The sequence below is a fragment of the Manacus vitellinus genome, unplaced genomic scaffold (genome assembly GCF_001715985.3).
Source record: "Manacus vitellinus isolate BGI_N305 unplaced genomic scaffold, ASM171598v3 scaffold_9_pilon, whole genome shotgun sequence".
Classification (NCBI taxonomy): Eukaryota; Metazoa; Chordata; class Aves; order Passeriformes; family Pipridae; genus Manacus; species Manacus vitellinus.
The window spans coordinates 10,166,334-10,191,540 of NW_021940917.1; positions in this window are offsets into that span (position 1 = coordinate 10,166,334).

The following is a 25,207-nucleotide window of genomic DNA, read 5'->3' on the forward strand; positions in this document are numbered from 1 at the left end:
GTAATAATCCTTAAATCTGGGGGAAAAAGAGGTGGAAACAGCAGTGAAGAGCAATATCAACTCACAGCTCTAGTTTCTCAGCCACTTCATTTACCTTCCACCCTGCCTTTCATTTTGTTTTCTTCTTAAGAGCTTTTTATTTTTGTTTGATAAAGTATAAATTAGTAAACATTGCCAGGAGCTAGTACATATAAATGAAGCAGTAAAAAAATAACCTCACCACTGTAACTGATTACTGGGTAAAATATAGAGACTGATATTTCATATGGTAATCTCACATTTATGCTGTCACCACAGATGCTAGAGGAAGGCACCATTTTTCAAAATCCTTGCACTGTAGAAGAAAGTCTATGGACAGGACGACTGCTATCAAGAACCAGGAAGTCCAGACAATTTCATTATACCACAAAATTCACCGCATTAGCAGAGCACTCACAGATAAATTTTGTGGAGGGCAGTTTATAGGGACAAGGAAATAATTAAATTGGGGGTGCTCTCAATTGGCATCCTCTGCTCTCTGTGGAATTTTTAGGTCAAATTTGTAGTCAGGCTACTAAAGAGAATAGTACTAAAGGATACTGCTCTTATGAAAATATATTACCTAGGAAATAAGTCTTCATACAATCTGTATTTCTATTATACGTGCACATGGAAAGGTATACCATAATCATGTCATGATACAAAAATGGAAGGAGGGATAATTACTAAATAAATTACTAAATTACTAAAAAGAAGCAGTATGTGGCACCGATGGTTGTGGGGGTAGTTAATAGGACAAAATAAGACACACAGCTTGCACATTACATCAGTAGTTTGATACCAGACGAGGTCAACCAGGCCTAAATTCACTGTCAGCAGGTCCTGAGTCACCGTAACCCAAACTAGTAGCTGGAGTCTCAAAAGTAACAGGCAGATGTTTTTAGCCTAAATAAAAAACAAAAACATCACCATAGCAGATGTGTTTCTTTTCAGCTTGAGCAGAGGTTAAGTTGGCAAGGAAGCTGAACTAGATCAAGAAACCTCTCCAAAGCAGGATTTTCCAGGTAAGCTGATAGATGTGTTCATCTGTGCTGTGCTTTTAGGCCTACTTTTGGTTTGTAGAGCAGTGTGAACAAGTAGACCTTCAGGACATGGACTGAGAAGGGTCTAACCCTACCTCTGTAGATAGCATACCATGATTTTGAGCCCTATCATCTTGATTTCTGTAGCAAGGACTTAATACAAAGCATATGTTTTAGAGGAGTCTACAGTCTCAATGTAAAACTTTCCATGATAGAGCACCTCATGGAGGAATTCACAAATTATTCCTCTGATTAACTTCATTATTGCCCAAATTGTGTGTAGAGTTTTAATTAGAATTTGTCTAGCTTCAACTTCCCTCAATTACTGCTATAATTTTGATTAGTAGAGTGAGGAGGCCTTCTTATTAAGTTTCTATTCCCCATGTAAATATTCAATTAAAAGACTGACCAAGACAGTCATTAATCTTCCCTTCCACAATCTGAATGGATTGACTTTATTTTTTCCCTGTAATGGAGGTTACCTAATTCCATAACTCATACATCACTGCTGAGGCTTCAGCAATCCCATTTATTCACCTCTGCCTTGAACTGTGGGCACAAGACCTTCACGTCATGAGGCGGTGGCTGCCACATCACGGACTGATCACATCGTGGACCTGGAGCCTTTTTTACTGGACATCCTCAGTACTTACACCTCCAGACTTATACAAATAGGTGTGGGGAGCAGTTATCATTTTGATTTCACTGTGACTCAACTTCATTTCTCCAGAATCTCCTTAAAATTTGTCTACATGCGCACACAGACACCCACACAGACACACACACACAGACACACACAGACACACACACATGTGAATAACTACCAAAAATACCACTGACATTTATGAGAGGCAAGCAGGCAATCCCACAATTCAGAGCAGATAAACATGTCAGCATGAGCTTGTCCAACTTCTAGCAGAGGCCAGCACTCATGTAATGTCTTAGGAATGGTTTTTCCTTCACTTAGAGAGGAGGGAACTTACAAATAACATACAACAAGCAAGACATCATTGCTTTATCTACAGCTGACACTAGAGCTGCCCAGAGTGCAGGTTCTTCACAGCATTCAAGGACTTTCAAGTCCTAACACACTTGTTGTGGCAAATGGGCATTTTCTCACTATGCATTGTAACTGCATCCACAAAAATGAAACAACCATCACAAGTCACATAGAAGTCTCTCTTTTATGAAGTGTTATTCCCTGACCTAAATCAGTCTTTGTCTTTGAATCAGTTTATATTACTCTCTGTTTGGTGGATTGTTTTCTATGGCAACCACCCATCCTGCTTTACAGACATAAGTATTATTCCTTGATACACTTTACGTTCTCACACCAAATGCACTCTGTGCAAGTTAAAAATTAGAAAATACCTGGGGAATTAACTATTATCTAGTTTGTGTTGTATTGCAAAGATAAAATAAGACTGAAAGTGTAAAGTAAAGTTTACATTAATCACACTAACAGCAAGCTCAAGGAGCAGTACAGGGAACCAGACTCCCCAAAGCAATTTTTTTTATCTAGGGGTAGCAAAATATCAGCCCAATGTCAAACCTGGAACATGTTTCAGAGAGGTAAGGAAAGATACTCCTGTGGTTTTAAGAAGCTCCTAGGCAATTCATCTTAGATGGAAGAGGAGAAAATGGGAGGAAAAGAATCAGACTTAGTGGCTGCTCCTAGTTCATACTCCTATCTATGTAGAAAATCAGTGATATAGCTCAGAAAGTGCTGTGTCAGTCCTAGAAACATTTAATGCTATTAATGAAGGTCAAATGACAGAGGTTTCTGTGTTTCTGGCAAAGAGTTATCAATGTTCATATCATTACAGCTAAATGGAAAGTGTCTGGTGGGTATAAGCCATCCATGAAAACAAATCTTTCATATACTCCCTTGACAGGACCTCTGCTTTTATCCCACCAATTTCAATAACATTCTGCATGACTGATACAAATGGATACTCACAAAAGACAAAGAGACCTTCCACACTGTTTTTATAGGAAATGCCTTCCTTTCCTCATTATTTCGTGGTCTGGATGGGCAGTCAGATTTTATTGGCAGAGAGAACAAAAAACCCCCCATAGAATTTCGATGGGAATAAAATGAAAAGGGGTGCCTGGATGTTATCTTCTAGGCATTACAGATTTTAAATGGAGAAGAACTTATTTTGTATTTTTAAGCCTCCATCCTCCACAGCTTTTAAGCTTTCTTGTGCATAAAAATGACAAAAGTATATTTTCTGCACAAGCCTTAAATATGTGCATTTTTTCCTGGGATGCAGAAAACCACATACACAAAAAAATATCCCAAAGCCTCTAAACAGTAGATTGAAACCTCAGTAATACAACATGAATAACATCTCCAGAGAAAACATCTCAACCAAACCTGTAACAAAATATTTTGTAAAGCCTTCTTAAGTGAAAATATGAGGATGTACTGATGCTTATACAGTGGCTTTGTCATGGAAGAAAACAGGAGCAGCTGAGAAAGTCAAAGCTGACAGTCAAAGACCAGGCAACTGAGGGTCTCTAGTGAAAATCTAGGTGCACCTTGATGGATAGATATCAAAAAAAGCTAAAATTCACATTTTTCCTTTCTCCCTGCCACCCTAATAATTCACAGCTTAAAAATCAAAGCAACATATAGACAGGGAAGGGTAAGAAAGGGGATATAAGTTATTGTGCTCCTGATATTCCTCTTTCTCAATAAAGAATCAGCATACTCTATACCAACTGCCAAATGGAACTCTGCCAAGTCATCCATGGAAGAACAACACACTGAGCAAATTTATTGCAGAAGTTTACTCTCTTCCAAAGTGAGAAAAAAAATAGTTACATATTGTTCTTCGAAGATCATTGCATGGATTTATTGAAATCCAGAAAAAAATTGCTAACAGACCATGTGCTGGCAAATACATCAATCATCTGTTGTTGTCATATGAAACCACCTGGTTATTCTATCTGAAGCAGCAGCTGCTAAAAAGTGGGCCATGTATAACATCTGCCACTGTTTCCTTTAGCTGCCTGTTGCCTTGTTTCTGACAAGCCCTGCACCCAACAACAAGTGTTCCATCTGTGAGAGAGGCCCTCCAAAATTACTGTATTGAGGCAACAGTCAGACCAGTGTACCTTGCACCTTGCATACATGACCGTATGATTTTCCTTTCACACCAAAATACCTGCAGAAGAGGACTTTTTAGCCATTGAGGAAGTTAACATAAGATGCAGAACAGAGATGTCTGAGCAAGAAATGGATTTGAAGGCCAGTAAGGTTAAAGTCATTCTGCAACAGTAGAATTGTCAGACGTGGAGAACCGAGGTAAGACAAAGAAAGAGGAGGCAAACGTCTGAAAGGAGCAAGAGCTGGGAGCAAACAACTGAACATGAGGCAGTGAGAGAAAAGGAGAAATAACAAGTCTCACATAGAAAGAGACAAAACAAGTAGGGCAATGGGTATAAAGAGGATTGCAGAGACTTCAATTCAAAGGGCTATCAAAGGCGGTTGGAGTTGTCATTATCTGTGGTGTTCCACACTCATATAAGATACTTTTTTTAACTTTTCTTTAATTTATTTATAAGCCCGTTCAGCAATCTCATACAAACAAAGTTTACAGGCACTTTTCCAGGGGCATCCATGTATGCTTCACACATATTAATATATCATAGTTATATGAATTTACATTCAACCACCCCAGGTTACAGACCAGCAATATGTGTTTGGGTTGTACTTGTAAAGTCATTCAGATTATCAAATTATGAAACCTCATTACTTGCTGCTAAGTAGCCCCCCCAGCAACAAACAAACAAACAAACAAACAAACAAAAACCAAGAAAAAATGTAATTGGGTTCATCTGGATGTTGTACTGAGCAGATGGAAGAGAATTCATCAACAAGCTACTTTCAGAAAAAACCTAGGTATGTTATTTAGGATGCCTGCAGCTAAAATGTGTTCAAGGCTTAGTGAAAGATATATCTGTGTGCTCCAACGTTTTGTAAAATCTAGTGATTCTGCCATTAAACCAAGACCACAAGAGCTGAGTTTTCTCAGTCTATATCTTGCATTTCTATCCACTGCAGCCACTTGACCTTAAAGAAGCTTTGGCAGCACCTCTCAGGCATGTTAACCCATCAACAGGTTAACAATTCATCCTCTGAGCACTGCATGTCTGTGTGTGTGTGTGTGTGTGTGTGCAGACATCTGTTTCTCATGCTTATTATCTCATCACTTGAGAAGCACTGACTTCCAGTGCTCCTGCACTGCAACATTTTTTAACATAACCACAAAAACCTTTTTGCATGATCTCTGCTGTCCCTACACACCTGCCTATCACAGAGGAATTCAAATGCACTAACTCTTTTTAGAACACTTACTGCTCAACTAACATGCCTCTAACTGCAATTATGCCCATAATAAATCTTATATGTATAATTTCTTTGCATACTCAAGCCCAGAATAAGTTTTGCAAGAATGGATTAGTGAATGACAAAGAATACCTTGGCTACCACAGTACAGGGAACTCGAACACCTGAGGTGGACAGACGGCTCGCTGCCCTGTGCTAACTCACCACAGTTTTGCTCCGTCACCATTTCTGCATGATTGTTTCTGTTTGTATGAAATGAAAAGTTAGGCTAGAAGCACCTCACACCTGCTTCACATACACAAATGTTGATCAATCAGCCTTTTCGCATGTATTGCAGCCTCAATTACAATAGAAACATCAGCTTCAGCTTTTGAACACTTCACAGCTTACACAAATTCACAGAAAAATAGCCATGCAAAACTCACATCCATGTTGTGTAGTCATTCTATCATATCATATTTCATCTCTGATAAAGGTAGAAATTCTGTACTCAACAGGTGCAACATTTATTCTTCTGTTATGAAAAGCTTAAAAGATTGACTAGTAAATCTCTTGTGCCAGCTCTGTGCACACTGTAGGGAGTCCTCCTGAGGTTCATTCTTCAACTGCAGATTTTATAAAAATCCTTCAGAGGCAGGTGGCAGCAGAAGGTCACTGAAGAAAAAAGTTACGAAAGAAACATCAACCAGAGAAATGTAGAGATAGCGTGTATGACTTTTTGATTTTGTGGATGTATGCTTACACATATTAACACTGCTTCAGAAGGAAGCTTGAACAGGCACTGCATAATATTTCACAGGACACAAGAAAATTACATAATTAATTTTTTCTAGGTCCACATTCCTTTAGCAAAGGAAACCAGTTTGCAGATCTAGTGAGAAAATTCAATAGTCAGGTTAGATTACAAGAAAAAAAGCCACAGATCCACACTGTAACCTTTTATTTCTACTGCAAAAATGAAGAAGTCCTGAATTGCTTTTACAGTTGTCATCATAAACTTCACAAAAGAAGATATCACTATCATCAGCTGGTACCTTGCCTATCTCTTTCCAGCTCAGCAACATTCTTGAAGATGTCATCCATCTCTCTCCTAAAACAAGTATCCACTCGCCAGAAAATGGAGCGTGCACATGTCCAACCCACCTTAACAATTCCTCTTCTTAAGAACAGAATTGCAGTTCCATATGGTGTGATAGCCTAGCTTCCATAGAAAATCACAGAATCATTAAGGTTGGAAAAGACATCTGAGATCATGGAGTCCAACCTTTGACTGGTCACCACCTTATCATCAAGACCAAGGCACTAAGTGCCATGTCCAGTTGTTTTTTAAACATCTCCAGGGATGGTGACTCCACCACCTTTCTGGGAAGCCTATTGCAATGTAAAACAACCCCTCCCATGAAGAAATTCTTGACATCCAACCTGATCCTCTCTCAGCCCAACTTGAGGCCATTTCCTCTTGTCCTGTCACCAGTTGCCTGGGAGAAGAGCTGACTTCCACCCTTCTACAACCTCCTTTCAGGTATTTGTAAGGAGAGATCAGTCTTGCCTGAGTCCCCTTTTCTCTGGGCTAAACAACCCCAGCTCCCTCAGCTGCTCCATGTACAATTTACTTTCTAGACCCTTCCCTTCTTCTGTTGCCCTTCTCTGGACACACTCCAGCACCTCACTGTCTTTCTTGTAGTGAGGGGTCCAGAACTGGACACAGGACTTGAGGTGCAGCCTCATCAGTGCTGAGAACAGGAGAACAATATCTTCCCTAGCCCTTCTGGCCACATTACTTCTGATACAAGCCAGGATGCCATTGGCCTTCTTGCCCAACTGGGCACACTGCTGGTTCATGTTCAGTTGCTGTCGACCAGTACCTCCATGTCCTTTTCCACTGGGCTGCTTTCCAGCCACTCTTCCTCCAGCCTGTAGCAGTGCCTGTTGTTGTGACCCAAGTGCAGGACTCGGCACTTGACTTTGTTGAACCTCATATCATTGCCCTCAGCCCACTGATCCTGCCTGTCCAGATCTCTCTGCAGAATCTTGCTACACTCCAACAAAACATGAATCCCACCCCACTTGGTGTTATCCACGAACTTGCTGAAAGTACACTCTATCCGCTTGTCCAGATCAGTGATAAAGATATTAAACAGGACTTGACCTAATACTGAGCCCTGGGGAACCCCACTAGTGACTGGTTCCCAGTTGGGTGCAACACCATTCACTCCCTGGGCTCAGCCATCTGGCCAGTTCTATACCCAGTGAAGAGTGCACCTGTCCAAGCCATGGGCTGTCAGCTTTTCCAGGAGAATGTCGCAGCATTTCCCTCATCCACAGCATTTCCCTCATTGAGCTGGTCAGCCAGGACCTGTCCTTCCTAAACCCATGCTGGCTTGGCTTGATCCCCTGGTTGTTCTGTACGTGCCATGTGACCACACCAATATGATCTTTTCCATAACCTGTCTGAGCACCAAGGTCAGACTAAAAGACCCGTAGTCCCCCATATCCCCCATATTCTCCTTCCAGCCCTTCTTGGGTCACACCTGTGGATGAGTGTCCAACCAACCTCCATTTGTCTGGGCCTCTTCTGATTAGCCAAGACTGATGGTGAATGATGGAGAGTGGTATAGCAGTCTTACAGCCAGTGGAGCAAAGCACTGAGACTTTAATAAACTAACAGTGCATTACCACATTGTGGAAATCTGTGATTTTCCAAGATTTCCTTTCCAATCTGCAGAAAAAATAAAATCACAGCTTGAGACTATTAAGTCAAAATGTCATCTCCTTGCTAGTACAGAATATTTAACAAAAAAGGGACAGGAAAAAGTCTGGGTACTGTCTAAAAGACTGCAATGCGCAATTTTGAAATGGAATCTACTGAAATTTTTTGTTTCAGAAACTTTGTGACTATTCGAGTTCTTCAAAGATACTTCTCAATAAGGAAAAATCTGTTCATTTACTATTTTCTCTTCATTAGTAGGTAGCCAGAGAGTGGTATGCAAAGTTCTTCAAATGAGAAGTGTTCAATCAAAAAAAATTTAAATGTTCTTTCATTTATCTGGTGCAACGAATCATGAAAAGGCAAATAGCTGACTTTGCCTTCATGTTTGTTTGCAAGACATGGAAGTTACACTGAACAAGCTCCTAAACTTTCAAGGCTTTATCTACATTTGGACTTCAAATGAGGATGCCAGTAGCTATTTAATTTAGGGTTTTAGTTGTCCTTTTCTACCAATAAAAAAAAGCCCTAGAGATGATGTGGTTATATTGAAATATAGGGTGATGTTACCAATTACTCTGTACACTAGCAGGTCTATTTCAATTACAATAAGTATTTCAATATTGGTAGAACACAAGCTACATGGGAACTGGGAGTGCTGCATTGTTCTTGTGGTTAGCATCACAAGAAAGCTAGGATACTTCATATAGCAGCTGCCTTTAAAGTATAACTACATACAAAGGACAGAACAATTTATTTGCAAATAGCTGTGCATTACACTTGGAAATTAGGTATACAAATATGACCCAAATTCAAAATATTTTAGAAAGACCTGCCTCCTTCTTCATGAATTTCTGCTTCAACCAGAGATGGATTCTAGAAGATCTCCCTACTGGCTTTGTTTCATGACACATTGCATTCCTGATGGCCAGGGACCAAATTATCTTTCAGTAATGATGCCATAAAACTAGTGCAGCTTCACTGAGTACTGTGAGGTTAATCTGATATATATAAAGTGCTCAAACAGAATTTGGCTCCCAGTTCATGCATAAAAAAAGAGAAAAGTTTTTAAAGTTTCTATTAACAAGTGAACTTGAAGACTCTGTCTTATTATCAAAGAAAATATATGGAAATAAGTGGTTCTGAAACATGTGGATTTGGCAAGGAGAAAGGAAAAGCATTGTCATTTACAGAAGGTAGCTGGAAATTATCCTAGATGTAGGTTTCTGTTGACTTCCTTTGTGCATCAATTATGTTCTAGAAATGGCCAAAGACCAGATTATGAGACACATCTGGTATTGTCAGAGTCGGCCTGCACTCCACTGAAACACTGATCTGCTGTATTCTGTACCTGGGAGCCACTGTTTCCAGATATGACACAATGTCCTGGGGGAGGAGGGCAGAATACCTCAATTGTGGGAAAAGAAAGGTAGGGTGGTTGTGGAAATAAACAGGAGCAAATAGGTTGAGAAGATTAAATTGGAACCTGTATATGCCTTACACAAATTCTTTAAGTTAACTGGGTCAGTTTAGCTCATAAACAAGATAGCTCAGTGGAACCAATTTCCCAGGCCAATATCATCTGAAACTGATTTAAAATCTCCAGCAGAAAACTAATTAGGAATTATCAGGAATGGAAACTTCAGAATAATCTTCCAGATCAAAACACAGAAGATTGATTGAACCTTTCTTGTTTCTGCAGAATAACCTGCTTGGCTTACCTGTAGATCTTGCACCGTGAGAACATGAGACAACAGAAAACCACTATCTTTTCTAGCCCATTCCCATTCTCACATTTACTACTGCTGTATCTACACAGAAGAATCCATCCTCATTTTCAAAATATAGATTATCAAGATGGAAAGAGGTATTAAAATATGCACAGAATCCATTAGGTTTCCATATGGCATGTTACTTTGTTTTGTAAGAGCCTCACCCGTGTCTTTTTTGTGATAACATTATTTCTGCAGAGGTTTGCTTGAGGAATACTGCTTGCATCTCAGAGCAGCTTTCACACTTTTCATCCACCCATATCTAATAATATAGTAATATAGTAATTACATATTCTATTAATATAGTAATTACATATTCTATTATAATATCAAATGCTCATTTTCCTTTTTCTTTCAAAAATGCTTTGGATTCATAATCGGAACATTGAAAAGAAATAACACAAAGAAAAATAAGGTCTGTATTGTGTTTATGAGACATCAAGGAGTACAACAGAATAGTTGCAACCCTTCCAGTCTGTTATTCCTCACAAGTGATCCTCAAGTCCTTGCACAGCTGATTAAATAAGTAATGTTTTTCCCTTCCTTTCTATTGACCTGCTTGCAGCTCTAATGTCTCACAAAACTAGTGTTTCACATAAAAGCGATGCACAATCAGCATAGCCAGACTATGACTTGTCTTGGATTTGTTAGGACCTTCTCAAAGAGATCAGAAAGTGTATTTAGTAGAATAAACCTTGCTGTGCTACAGCATCCAAGCTATAACGTTCACAAGAGTCATACTTTTTTCTATGTGTCTAAATCTCAGTTCAGCAGAGTATTATAGAACATACATTTGCAAAGGTGACAGTACTATTAATCACAACTTACAAGTTGCTTGCTGGAGCATAACACCCATTTACTGTGTTCATATGCAAAATCAAACAGCTTCAGTGATGAAGCTGCCAGAGAGGACAGGACCAATGTAGGTAAGCTCTACATGACCATAAGTGGAGACATCAATGTCCAATACCACCTCCTCTCACACCATGGCAATAGTATTGTGCATCCAGAGCAAAAAATATTGGTATGTAGAAGTTTCTCTGCTCACAGGAAAAGGGGACCCCTTCTTTCCCACACAGTTTGTAAGACATTCCTATCAAAAACACTTGATTCAGTTGTGCATAGGCGTGTGAGAGACTTAGAAACATCATGAATAGATATCACTGCAAGACTGTGTAATCTGCACCTGAAAACATAGGTATTCCTTAGCCAAGCCTGGTTAGCAAAGAAACATTTAATTTTGCACATCTCTAGAATACCATCCTACCTACCTGCATATAAAATAGACTTGAGTTTGCAGCTGTTAAAAAAGCCAGTATCAATTTGCTACAAAATCAGAATACAGGAGAGTTTGGCTTAGTTTTACATGTTAAGAATATTGTTTACTTACCTACAATCTAGAAGAAGAAAAAGACAAATATATTGTTTATCCCTGCTACAGCTCAATCACCTTCTTTCCCAAGTTTACTAGCAGATGTGGGGACCCTGATAACTCTTGAAAGGTATTCAGCAGGATACATACAAGATTTAACATAAAAAAAATCATTATTAGAAATTGTTGATAAGCAGAAAGTGTTCAATACTCATGTTAATTAGGCAGCAGATGTCAAGAAACCGTTCAGAGTATGAGACCAGAAAACCAAAAGGTCGCAGAAAGTGGGCCCAGAACAGATGGACCAGCAAACACAGCTAAGAAAAACTCATTTGCACAGGGATACTTGATGTCACACTGTTAAAACTGATGTAACAGATGATAATAATTTTCTATTTCAACCTAAAAAATCCAGAGGATATAAAGAGTATATATACAATATATATACAACACCAGAAAAAATAGAACAGTAAACATAGGACATGTGATTTCTGCTTGTCTAAGAAAGATGGTAAGATTAACAAAACCACAAAATTTTTTAAATTTTAAAATGAGAGCATTAGATTTTTTCCCCCCTCAAATCTCAATCATATAATTAAAGCTGATTTCTTCTCCCTATTACTAGTTTTATTTCAACAAAACACCAGCCAATAAAATAGAGCTGATACTGTTTTATCTTATTTATTACATCCTGTTTAGCAGAGATAAAAATAAATGAGCCAACCCCAAACTTTTTCACAGGTTTTTAATACCTTGGCTTGCATGCCACAGACACAATTTTCCCATTTATTACCTTTATCATCAAAACAGCGGCAAAAAGTTGGGAACAGAAGGAAGGCTCACAGAGAAGATGGTAGTAAGCGACATTGTCACCTTTTTTTTTTTTTTTGCAAAAATAAACTCAAAAGAATTGGGTGGATAATAAGATTTAGAGACTTTAATACACAGTGTTTCATTTAAGCCTGGAAAATCAATGTAAGTGGCAAGCTTAACTACCTTAAATGGTGCTCCAGTGGAAAACAGTACCTTTGCCTCAACAAGGAGTTCTAAGCCCAAAGATTATATTTGAAGTGAGACTTTTCATTCTATATTTTTTTACAGTGAAAGGCAGCCATGAATACTGACTGGGTGAAATAAAAATGCAAGTTAAAATTACGGAATGTGATCTACTTATTATGTTTATCAAATACACTCCAAAAATGTTTCAAAAACAAATAACTCTGTAGAGAAATGTAATCTCCAGATAATTTCCCATGCTGTGTGGTTTCTTCTTACATAAACTGTGTTTGTTGTTGCCAAGTTGCAAGCAAATAAATAGGCTACAGAGGTAATTTTTTGTGACAATGGATGAATGGTTCTACCTCTTGGATCTCTTTTTGCTTGCAGAAATGGGGCAACAAACACAGCTCTGAGGTGCAATATGCTCAAATACAGTCCTGAAATTCCAGAACACTTTAGCTAAGAAATTTTAATAGCATAGAAAGCTCAAGTTCTCTATGTAGCAGCACTAAGGGGAATGCGTGAGTAGGAGGAACAAAAGAAAGTACATACCAAAATGAATGATGACACTGACCAGCCCAGTAATTGGCATTCTGGTGTCTTCTCTGGCAAATTTGCTTGTACAGCATTCATGCCACTTTGTATTTGGTGACCCATAAATGCTGGCAAAGTTGCCTTTACTGGCATCAACATTTGTTTGAACAACTCATGTCACATCAGCACCCTTCTGCAGCTTTAACAGCTCTATATTATAGCATTTCTCCATTCTGTGGGACCAGGGCTTACAGAGAATGGCAACCATGCAGCTGAAAGTGTTTAGGGTCCTTGAACTCATGCCCATTAAACTCTAGCATTTGGTCACTCATTCACCTTTTTGATGATATTTTGTTTAGTAAGATCATCAGAGGGAAATGACAACAATAGTCTGTAATAGTTTCTAATTGTCTCTAAAAAGTATACAGCTTTCTCCAAGTAGGAAAAAGTGTCTGCCAATTTCTACATAGGCATTTTTCCTTAATTTGTTCTGATCTTTTGGCCTACATGACAAGCACTAGTAGTATTCTCAGTGTCACTGTTCATTTCAGAACAAGATAAAACATTGCTGTCTTGCAGTCTTCTTGCATCTGATTACATGTCTTGTTCAACACTTTTTGCAGCAGTGTCCATGAACCAGGATGGTGCTTTCCGAACAAAACTTCTGTTAGCACCAAGACAGAGGCCCTCATATGTTAATAATGCCCACCACAATGCATCAAGTAGAAGCTGGAAATAAAACAGAACAACTTATCGAAACAGCATTCATTATTTTCTGCTCCATGTTTCTAAAATGGCTGTCCCTCACAAGTGTGATTGTTCACAAATACACATTTTCTAGGGCTTCTATCAGAATTCTCAAGTGACAATTCAAACAGAAAATGGTTCTCCTCTTTCAGGGTCTCTCTCCGTTTAGCAGAGGTCAAATTAACAAATTTGGAAACACATATCAGAAAAGTTTCATCTTTGCCCCTTGTGCAGCTGAAGCCTTGTTACCATTTCTTTCTACTTCACCTATGATGCTGAAAGCAATCAGACTAACACACATCTCTTCCAGGCTCTTCCTACAGGTGAGATGGCTGTGACAGTTTGGCATTTAGAGCTCTGCAGTATATTCAGCTTCCATATTCTCAAAAAGAAGTCTTCCATGTTGGTGCCATGGAAGCACCAACATTTTTTCATACATTTTGATCATCTAGATTCTTTGCAAGAATAAGCTAGCCTGAGTGAACCCATAAATTTCTTTACCTATTACTAAATTTAAATTCACTTTTAGTACTAGCATTTCCAATAACAAATTTATTTGTTGGTTCAGCTTAAACATAATATTTGCTTGCAAATTGAAGAACATCCCTTTAATGTTGTCCATGGTTCCCATTTTACTTTCTATTACATTAGCTCGTGTTGATCTGAGTCATTCCAGCAAAACCTTGGAAAAAATGATGCTATGCTTTTAAATTTTCTTGCATGTAGTGACAGGACAAGGGGATATGGCTTCAAACCAAGAGTGGGTTTAGATTAGATATAAGGAAAAAATTCTTTACTGTGAGGGTGGCGAGGCACTGGAACACGTTGCCCAATTAATTGAATTTTCAGAGAATAACATGCATAGGATTTAATCATATTTTAGACTGCTAATGCCCTTTGAAAGATACCGTATTCTTAATAGTCTCCCTAATAAAAATTTCCTACCGAAGAGCCATCAGCAGCAAAACAACACAGCAGGTGAGGTAAAAAGCTGCTATTGAAACACCTCTAGTATTAACCACAGAAACAGTGGTTCCTGTTACATGACAGATGGAGGCTTTCCTAACCCTGAATCATGGTGCATAGATGGAGACAAGAAACAACGATCAGTCTCTTGACAGAGTCTTGACAAATCACACATTTACTGCAACAGCTAATTACAAGCACTGTTAAGAGAGCATTTTTCCATTTGTGTTTTCTCACGTTCAGTAGCTGGTGACAGCAGTATCTGTGTTCCTAATCTGATCAGCTCAATGGTGTCAAAAAGTCTCTACTCCTACAGCTGCCAATTTGCAGTAAGTATTGATGTGAAATAAAGTAACAATTAACAAAGTGAAGGCGGGCATAGATGTTCGGAAGCACAGGGGAGGAGAAAAAATGAAACAACATTCGCTGTAGGTTCTGCACTTCCAGAGTGCTTCCCTTCAGGGTCACTTTGTCCGGCCTCCTCCCTGCACAGAAACACCACATTCAGCTTTGTTGCCTATTTTGGTAGTGCACATTAAGGATTCAACACCACAAGCCTTTCTCACACCTGCTTTTCTTAGTCAGAAGTGGTTTTTTGCTTGCCTTTTTTTTTGAGTCTATTCTTATTGGTGTAAGGAATAGAAAAAATCACTACTCCTCATGCACCAGTCTGAAGGCAAATACAAAACCTTGCACATCCCTTTGATAAATGCTCTGTTGGCTGGCTGACTTCCAATTTACTACTAAAGCAGTTTTCTTCCTGTTCAAAACAGTTTTTTTCTAGGTAATAAAGAAAGTAGTACAGGCCAAGTATATAACACTCCAAGACAAGGAAAATCTATCAGAATAAGCATAACAGCTTAATTTTAGTGTGGTGGACTTTTTCTTTGGTTTTGTTTTTTGGTAGGTTGGTTTTTTTGCTTGTTTCTTTGTTTTGGTTTGGGTTGGGGTTTTTTTTTTTTTTTTTGTTGTTGTTGTTTGGTTTCTTGTGTGTGTGTTTTTATTATTATTATTTATTATTATTTTTATTCATTAATACTCTCAATATTACTCACTTGAAACAAGAGAATAAACCTCACATACCTAGATAAATCTAAATTTTTCTATTTTTAATTGCCTGATTCAGGAAAACTGGGTCCTAATATGAGGACTACTTGGTAGTATGTTGGTGTTTTGGATATTAGCTTATAAGATTATATGCCCGGACAGTAAACCCACATACTAAAATTTTAAACCATGCAGGAGAGCTTACTTAAAATCAGGAAACAACATTCATCTAACACTGTTTATGATCCTATGTACCTTTGAGTACTGTGGGATGGAACACTTACTAGGGTAAGTCTGACAATGGAATTAATGAGCATGTGAAGGATCTAGTAAAAGATTCAAGGTTGTCTTTCCCTGCCATTATGACCTGGATTTAGCAGCCTTAAATTTCTTTTTCAAATATGTGCTGTATACTTTTTACTAAAAAGGAAAAATAACTGATTGCAGCAAGCACTACATACTGAACCTGGCAGTAAAACTGTTGCAGCTCCAGACAGGAACTGGAAGCAGCATGGACTGGCAATGTCTGGAAACCTTGAGCCCTTGGGGCCTCATGATTGCAGTCACAGGCCTCCAGCTGTTTGCAGCCCAAGACCTCTGAGCCTGCATCAGTGGTGGCACAAGCTCAGTCTCAGTATTCAAATGCTCTGATGCTTTGAGATGTTGCCAAACTTTGAAGAAAGAATGAAAGCACAAGTTAACATTTTTTACCTCTGAAGTGTCCAAAATCCAGTGAAACTGAACTCTGGGATAGAAAGACACTTCTTTATTCCACAGCTGCTCTTCCTGAAAACCATGGGATTTCATAAAAGTATTAATGAAGCAGTCACTTCATATATTTCTATTAAGATTTCTTTGGGGTTTATAATGGAGTGTGCCAGGAACCAGGGAGAGCACTATCAATTGTCCCCATTTTTATTCCCTTCAGTGTCTTCATCACTGCAAGGCACAACCTAAGTAAGGTTACTCAAGAAAAGTAAATTTTCATTCTGAGAAAGCGTGAAGATTGCAAATTGAAATACCCAAATGGCAACCTCCTATTTATTCTGTGATTATGCACTATCCTTCAATACCCCATTTTAATGTTGTTGTTGTTAACAATATGGCTCAATCTGCCTTTCCCTCACCAGACAGTAAGGGCTAGGGTGATAGTAACCTTGGAAATTTAATTCCAGTTTCCAAATGCGAATTGACTAAACTGATAAGGCCTTTTTGCAGTTTGAGGACCTGTGAAAACCTTGTGAACCTATATTCAAGCTAAGAATGTTAACTTGACTCATGAAATTGCATATCCCTATGCATTATGATTATCTTTTTTCTGCCCTCTGCCTTATATACCTGTCAAGGGTGCAGGAAGCAGATGTTTTAATCCATGATTACACTTTAATTTGAGAACTAACCTAGCCATAGAAAGTGTGTTCTGGTATGCTCCTAAAGTCTCTGATCATACTCCAAAGTTCTGGTGAGGAAATCAGCCATGGAAAGTCAGTTTCATATAGCTCTCAGAGGACATTTGTATGAAGTCATTATAAACCTCATATGTTGCCTCTTTCAACTAGCACGTGTCCCTAAACACCAAAATGTCCTCCAGGTTGATGCAGTAACAACTATTGTGTTTAATCTGGTGGAGTATCTTCACAGTTCAGCACTGACTCAGGGGGCTTAATGGAGCCAACCAAGAGATAGTAAGAGACAGACATCTGTCAAAGAGGCTAAAATCTAATCACAATTTACTTCTATTCTCATCTCAAGGATGTTCAGGGTGTAGATGTGTAATCCAGGGATCAGCTGGAGAGTATCTCACAGGGTTGCTACCAGACTTAGAATTAAAATGTGTATTGGGTCTGGCTGAGCTGGAGTTTATTTCCCCACAGTAGCCCTCGAAGTCCTGTGCTTTGCATTGGTAGCCAGAAGGGTGTTGATAACACACGGTGTTTTGGCTCCTGCTGAGCAGGGCAGCACAGCATCAGTGCTGTAACATTCCTTCCTCAATCGAGGGCAGGATCCTGGGATGGGACACAGCCAGGCCAGCTGACCCAAACCGACCAAGGGGATGTTCCATACCATAGGACATCAGCTCAGATATAAAAGCCAAGGCAAGGAGCAGGAAGTCTGCTTTGTCTCCAGTGTCTGCCTGCTGAGGAACCGTCACATGTGCTAAAGCCCTGTGTCTCAGGAGTGCCTGGACATCATTCCTGATGGGAAGTAGAGAACAAACCCTGCTATCTTTTGCTTTCCTTTTGTGTGCAAAAGCTTTTTCTTTGCTTCTGCTTTAATAAACTGCCCTATCCCAACCCATGAGCTGTTTTCCATCTAACTCTCTTACCTGTCCAGCTGGGAAGCGGAGTGATAGAGCGGATGGGTGGGCATCTGGAGTCCAGGCAAGGTCAACCCACCACAAAAAGCTAAGTTTTTGCAATCACAGAATGGCCTGTGCTTCATGTGTAAGGGCACAGCATAATTTTTCCATAGAGTTTCAAGAGGAAAACTAATAAAAGAATCTATTATAGTTTACTGGGGACAAAGTGGTGTTATCTGGATTTTGCACTAACGTGGGAATTAAATTTCTGCTCTTCAACACACAACTTGACAACCAGGAATGTAACACACAAACATTAAAGAAACCCTGCAGAAATTCTGGGAGCCGCTAGTCACTCCTGAGAGTTCATTTTCATGCATTGCTTTGCTTCCCCTTTGCTCACAAGTCTTCCTCCAGGGAAATCCTTAGTTAGTTCCTGAAATTACCATGTGAGACTAGACAGGTGCTAAACTTCCCTGATTTTCACATCCTTACCCTTTTATTATTCTTTTAGGTCCTTCACGTTGCGGGAAGACAGAAAGGCAATTTTTGCAGTTAAAATTTGCAGTGGCTAATGCACATGAAAGCAGGAGAGTTTAACTCTGATCTTTATGTTGCTGTTGAATTCACTCTTTGATTAAATATCACGAATGGAAGATGTACATACTCAAATGTTAACAAAATACTGCATCTCTCACAGTTGTCATCTAATAAAGGTTTTTTGGTCTGTTTACAAATCCTATTATTTTACACCTGTGGGTAGCATTTTAGTAGTAGGAGGTAATTTCATTGTAATTTAATGGAGAAGAGGCATGCATAATTTAAATACCCATGAAATCCACTTTCAGGCTTCAAGTAAATTGCATATTGTGAAGGGAGGTCTGTGATTGTTAAACTGTTAAAATTAATGTGTTTAAACTATATTTACTGTAGACAATTTATTTGTTCTCCAAGGATCCCTTAACTGATGCTCAACTTTAATGAATATTTTTAATATCTGTTGCAGAAGTAGTGGAACATGTAGCATTCCTGATAAAAAAACCCACAAATCCAGTCAACCCGATGAAAGTAACTCAACACCCATTTATCACTAAAGAATCCTACACCAGCTCATATTGTTTCTATCTTTACAACCAGCTACTGTGCTCTGTTATTATATAATTATCGATTGAATTCTACATTTAATAATAAATTTCCGTGTAGCTCTATTTTGTTACAAACTCAAACCGGCATTTTGTTCTTAATTGTTTGTTTTAAAGCAGCAGTTACAGAGATTGAGATAATGGCCTGCTAATAATAAATGCTACATAGACCACAAGAGATGTCTGAGCCTAAAGAATTTATAGACCACAATACAAGCTTCTTCAAGGAGAGAATCAAGGCACTGCACAGAAGCTGCTGTGGAGGACAGCGTGATCAGAAAACAGCATAACCTTGCATTTGTGAACACACTTTGCTGTCTATAAGTTCCTAGTAATTTCAGATAAGTAGCTTCTTTCATCGCTGTGGTATTACATACTCAGCAGAACATCTAAAAGCACTCTGCTAACTTCCTAATTCTCCCAGGACATAGCCTGATGCATAAAGATGCCCGAAGTTTCACAGTACAGTTGGTCAAAGCCAGTCAAACTGGCATCAATAAAGCTCTCCCTTTACTTAGTCAAATAGCACTGTCTCCAACTAGGAAATTCCCCATGAGGAATATACTGCCTTTGTCTACAAGGCAGCTGTTTTAAGCACAACAAAATAATAATGGGGTAAGTTAGTTGAGCAAGTACTCAGACTCCTTTTTTGCCATGAATACCCTAGTTCTGTACAGAGAAGTTGGTATTTCCAATCAAAAAATTGACTTATCTGGTAATGTTTTATCACACTAGCAGATAGAGAGCAAAACATTTACCACCATTTACCTGCTATAACTTCTTTTGGAGACTACAAAGAGAGTAGAGGTTAATACTATGAAGATGTATTACTTTCAGAGAAGTCACCCTCTGCTTTCACTTTATTTGTGTCACTATGTAGTCAAGGAAGGCTCTTAACTGGGTGCTTGGAGTTGGCCTCTGTAGACCAGCTGCCATTGCTACATGTGAATTTGATTTTCTTTGTCTTCCTTCACGCCTGTAACACAGGAATGAGTAATGCATCCTGGCTAGCTACAGGCAGCTCAGTATCCAGCTACCACAGATAAGACATTTAAATTCCCACCAGTCCAAAGTGCTGTCATTAGTGACACAGTGACTTCAATTTTTTTCCATGCTAACTGTGAAAATTCATAGTTATAAAAATATCTTAAGCCAGGAACAAAACAGATGTAATTAAAAGTGACTGCTTCTCTCTGCAAGTGAGCTCATTGATTTAAGGGAAAATTTTTTACTTGTTCTAGAGGGCCAAAAATAATTACTTTGGTCATGAAGTTGAGATTTTTATCTTCCTTGACAGAGCACATAATAGGCCAAAGATAACAGACTGAACAGAATGACATTATTAAGGGTATGCCTATGCAACAGAATAAAACTGTGCAGAGGTAAGCAAGCTACATTAACTACAAAGTACCACACTTTAACATAGGCTTCTGTCCCTAGTTGATCACTTCTGGTAAGAAGCTAGCAATTAGCATGGGTGTAATGTAGAGCTAATGCATACACAGTGTTTCCATTAATAGCACTTGGTTTAATTGAGGGTATGAGATGGGATGTGTGTTGTTAAAAATCAGCTTTAGAGACCTGGTTTACCCAACAGCTTTTTTTCCTTCTTGTGTAGTTAAACGTAATAAACAAATTTAGATATAAAGTCAGTGCAGTGTGGAACAACCCTACATTGTACTGTGCAGTTTTTGCAATCCTCTCTACCCTTGAATGTATCTTGCATGCTCTTATATTGTAACTTGAATATTTGTCATTCACTTCAGAATAATATATGCAGATTGATTTTGTTTGAAAGCTTTTTAACAGCAAAATTTACTCTTTCCCTCTCACTAGTGAATAAATAACAACTCAAAGTTATTAAATAAACATCACAATGCTATTAAATAAATGCACTTTTTAAACCTACAAAATAAAATACTTGGAAGTGATAGAATTCTAACTTATTATTCAAAAGTGACAAAAAGTCAACAAGATGCACCTTCCTTTTCACTGAGGTAGACAGAATGAATTCTCATTTAAAATGAAAATTTTTATCTTTCTGGTTAAGACAGTTTATCTCAGTTTTCTGTAAGATTCTTTTTTCCGTCCGACTTCATTTAGTTCACTAAGTGTAAGACAACTAGATGTTAAATTTGGTTCTTTTTTTTTTTTTTCTTGAGAGGACCTATTAGATGAGACTATCTTTGGGGACTTGACTAATTTGTTCTCATACTTCTATTTACTGTCTTGCCTTTGCTAGGCTAAGCTCATATGATCCTGTCAAGTTTAAAATAGTTTAGCAGGAAGAAAATTATTTCTTTCTGGATTGACCAAGGGGGACCAGAGTACTTCATCACAACCTCCAGAGAGAGCAAAAGCAAAAGCTTGATGACACAGATCAAGTACAAGCTATGCTTTTAATATTCTTCCTGATTTGCGAATGCTCACAGCTACATGCTAATGCAGCTCCACATATTACTCATGGAGCATCCACTGAAAGTGGCATTGATTTTGTCCAGGCAAGACTTCCAAAAAAAAAAAAGGGATGACAGTCAGTCTACCATCCAGAGGTGTCCTCTCACTACTCAGGACACATAAAAGTTGTTTTCAGTTTTCCTGGTGTTTCAAATGGCACGTGGAGTCCATGAATAGCAGTATTTGAACTGCTACTCTTGCCTCCTTTTGCTCCTCCTGTCTCCTTTCAAAGCACTTCATCTGCTAGGAAAGGTGGTCTCAGGAGAGCAGGGACCACAGTCCTGCTTAGCACTGCAGGCAGCTGAGATTTGCTCACATTGATAAACACATGCAAGTGTGAATCCCAATGACTTTCATGCATCTTCATAAAAGAATAGAAAATGGCACTAGTCTCTCTCTTTAACCCTCCATTTGTGCTTATCCATTTTTCTGAGCCATGCACCTTTTTACGAAAACACAAGGAATTGGAACAAGATTAAGCACTATTCTCTAATGATGGGCCTGTGCTGATGAAAAACTGCTTCCAAAGAAATTGTGGAATTCATCAGACTTGTGACTTACTTTTGCTGCACATTTGAAATTTCCTGAGGTTTTATGTATTCAATAAAATCTAGGAATGTTTTCTCAGGTTGCTTTTCTAGGAGCCCATGAAGGTATACAATGACTGCCGTATTGCAGTTGCCACTCTTTTATATTTAGAAAAAAATAGTGTGAGTAGAACTACTTGTTCTTCTACTTCTGTCTCGTGTGCTGTACAAGAATGCTACCAGCACACTGAGAAAGATCAAGAGGGAACTTTTAGTTTTTAATTTTAAATTTAAATCATATTATACAGATGAAATGAAACAACAATAGTTAGCTTTAAAAGTAAATTCGTATGGACATAATAATACAGGCTGTACAATACTGAACTACAATACTGAACTACCAGAAAGTGCCCTACTTATGAAGTATAATTGAAACTACACTTACATTTGTAGTGCTCTTAATAAAATTTCCAAGTTCGTCTATCTGGCAATCTCCCTACTCCACAAACAGAGACTACAGAGAATGTTTAAGAAGCATTTGTTCATCATGGCTTGGAGAAAGTACTTCAAAGAAAAGTACCATCAGAAATTCTCTGCCTGACACTGAAGGTCTAAAAAATTTTAAGAGGGTTAAAGCTATCAAATTTGTTTACTAAAAGCAATATAATTTTAAAAATGTAATTACTTGTTAAGTTTCTTCATTTAAGACATACAATAGAGTATTTCAGGTTACACCATTTCATGCACATTCTCTGAGAATGATAGATATTACAGATAATTTAAAATCATCTATTCGAAATGTAGAAAAATCCATCTCCGTTACTATTTGCCTTCCTAAACTAATTTGCCTTTCTTAAAGAAAGTCTAGACTGAATTAAACAAATTTTCTTGGTCCTGCACGTTTCCTCTATTCTCTTTAACTTGAGAACTGATCATATTCCAACTCTGGGCAAGGCCAATAGTGCCACTGCAGGTGTAGCAGAGACAGAAGACAATACTCTTCAAAGGACTGTACCTGGAAAGCTGCAATATCACTTGACAAAACTCAGTGCCAGACAATTTAGCCATATGGTTGTGTTGAATACCTGTTGACAAACAAACAACTAAGATATCTATGTCCTCTAGAATCAGCCAGCAAACTGAAGCTTTGAAAAAGTAAAAAGTTATTCATGCAAACAATTGACTAACAATACTGTGGGTTCAGTTTGTGCTTTTCAGAATCCTGGAGTTTTCAGAACACAATTCAAAGGGTGTCAAATGAGTCATAATTTTGAAAAATCAGTTTGCATATTCTATGTAGCAATCCAAAAGGAGGTACTTTCTGAAGAATTTATGCTTTCCTTTGAAATGATAAAAAAGAAATGAAAAGCACTGGCTAGATAAATCCACTGCTTTCGGTAATTCATATTACAACATATTTAGCTAGTTATATTCCTGTCACAGAGCATTCACAGAAAAGCTCCAGTAAATTCTGATCATTTCATATCAATGAAAATGCATCACTGACCCTGCAAGGATGAAGAATTAGCAGGTCATGGAGCTAATTTTATGATTAATCAGATTATTGCAGACCATAAATATTCAGGGTAAAAGTGAGCCCATTCTGATGTGTAATCACAGCTATAAAGTGAATAAATTTGTGAATTTGTATGGTCATTGTTAACATGAACACAGTTGGTAGCTCTAACTAAAGTTGGATTTGTCTTTACAGACTCGGTTGCAATATTTATATAAATTCCCTTTATTGAATCAGTTCCCGCTTTATCCATAACTTCAGTCCGTATATATGGCTAAACCAAAAACAATCTAGAAACGTGCTATCTGTACAACAAAAAATTTGCTAACCTCTACTATTCCCCTCCCTTGAGGTCTCCAAGATTTATCAAAATATTAGCACTTGCTCTGAGTCAAAAACACTTAGTATTAGGTTACTTGGGAACTACCTTCGCAGAATATTCTGTTGTTGCCTACCTTTGGACAGGGCTACTGATGTCATCTATCTGGACTTCTGTAGGGCTTTTGACATGGTTCCCTACAACATCCTTCTCTCTAAATTGGAGTGAAAAGGATTTGATGGGTGGACTCTTCGGTGGATAAGGAATTGGCTGGATGGTTGCAATGGAGGGTGGTGGTCAATTGTTCAATGCCCAGATGGAGATCAGTGATGAGTGGTGCCCCTTACGGGTCCATACTGGGACCAGTACTGCTTACTGGTCAGTGATAGACTGACCAGTCTATCAGTAATAGACTGACCAGTAAGATAGATAGCAGTGATATCACTGCTTAATCAGTGATAGAATGGCACCAAGTGCACCCCAGCAAATTTGCAGACAGCAAGCTGAGCAGTGCATTTGCCACACCTGAAGGATGGGATGGCATCCAGATGGACCTGGACAAGCTCAAGAAATGGGCCCATGTGACCCTCATGATGTTCAAGAACGTCCAGTGCAAGGTGCTTTGCCTGGGTCGGGGCGATCGCTGGCGTGAACAAGGGTTGGGGGATGAAGGGATTTGGAGCAGTCCTGACCAGAAGGACTTTGGGGGTGTAATGTAAAAGTTTCAGTATTAACTCTCATTGTTAGATTTGCTGCATGCATCATACAGAAGCAACTCTTCCCTTTACAAAGTGCTCGCTAATCTGCACAGGTAGAAAATTTTTCACCATTAATATGCAGCTACGGCACATCAGTTACAAAAATCACAGCATAAATACTGTAAACCATAAATGTATGAGTAATTCTGAAGGTTGAAAAGTTTATATGCAATTAAGAGGAAATGCTAATTGCTCATTTTTAAAATGATGATATTTCCAAGGATACTGATCTCCAGGTTTCACTGTTTCTTTAATGCTACTCTTTGTATATTAAAGGATGAAGAAACATCAGCTAATTTAATCTGATATGCACACAACATAGGTTTAGGCCAGACTATACTTGATGTGGGACCTCTAAAAGGTAGAAATGGCAATCCATGGAGCAACAATGTGTGTAAGATTGCAGTGCATAACACTTTACTTTGTATTTCAGGCAGGTTATTCTTCCGCAGCTTTTAAAGTTCATACCTCTCTGCTAGTTTGGGAGGTTGTTTTACAAGGCTGCTGTTTTCTGTTTTATACTTAACATGTATCCACAAACAGTTGTGTTATGTAATTCTGCTTTCAGGTAGCTGTCGGAAGCTCACTGACGTTCTGTCTTAAGATACAAATCTACAGCAGGTCACA